Genomic DNA, 418 nt, shown 5'->3' with positions numbered 1-418 from the left:
ATTTGATGAAGTTCAGGAATGTTCCCTCTATCCCTAGACTTTGAAGCGTTTTAATCAGGAACGGATGCTGGATTTTGTCAAATGCTTTTTCTGCATCAATTGAGAGGACCATGTGGTTCTTCTCTCTTCTATTATTGATTTGTTCTATCACATTGATTGATTTGCAAATGTTGAACCATCCTTGTACCCCAGGGATGAATCCCACCTGGTCAAGGTGGATAATCTTTTTAATGTGCTGTTGGATCCTGTTTGCTAGGATCTTGTTGAGAATCTTAGCATCCATATTCATTAGTGATATTGGTCTGAAATTCTCCTTTTTGGGAGGGTCTTTGCCTGGTTTGGGGATCAGGGTAATGCTGGCTTCATAGAAGGAGTTTGGAAGTTTTCCTTCTGCTTCAATTTTTTGAAACAGCTTCAG

This window comes from Enhydra lutris, unplaced genomic scaffold (assembly GCF_002288905.1).
Source record: "Enhydra lutris kenyoni isolate GAN:26980312 unplaced genomic scaffold, ASM228890v2 scaffoldscaffold10, whole genome shotgun sequence".
Classification (NCBI taxonomy): Eukaryota; Metazoa; Chordata; class Mammalia; order Carnivora; family Mustelidae; genus Enhydra; species Enhydra lutris.
Note: the sequence above shows the minus strand (reverse complement) of the source record.